Raw genomic sequence first — 445 nt, 5'->3', positions numbered from 1 at the left:
TCAGGAATCCTAATTATTATCAATCACTGGTTTTACAACCTGGATGAAACAGAAGGTTTCTTTTGAAGGAGATAGGCTCAATTCCCCAAGTCATGACATTGGGGCAATTTCTAAATGGGGTTGAAAAAGGAGGAATTTCCCTCCCTCTTCCTCTCCCTCTAAAAGTGGTACCATCAGGACCCAGCCAGCCACTTGGCCAAGTTATAGAGGGGAGTGCCCTCCTTATGAGGGCAAAATACTTAATTGACCTGTGAGTTCCATGGTCTATGCTACTTCAGTGACCTTCTTTCATTCTCTTTTTCTGCCTACCCTTCTTGCATTTCCCTTTCTGATGTCTTTTCCTCTTCCTTCTTCTGCCCTTACCCTCCCTCTCTTCTCTTATCCTTTTCTCCCCCTTCTCTCTCTCCTCTTTCCTTTCCTGTTTCCTTCCCTTCTCCTCCCTTTC

The sequence above is a fragment of the Vombatus ursinus genome, unplaced genomic scaffold (assembly GCF_900497805.2).
Source record: "Vombatus ursinus unplaced genomic scaffold, bare-nosed wombat genome assembly UNPS02014171.1, whole genome shotgun sequence".
NCBI classification, from domain to species: domain Eukaryota; kingdom Metazoa; phylum Chordata; class Mammalia; order Diprotodontia; family Vombatidae; genus Vombatus; species Vombatus ursinus.
The sequence above is the reverse complement of the archived record's forward strand: the minus strand, read 5'-3'. Positions refer to the sequence as shown.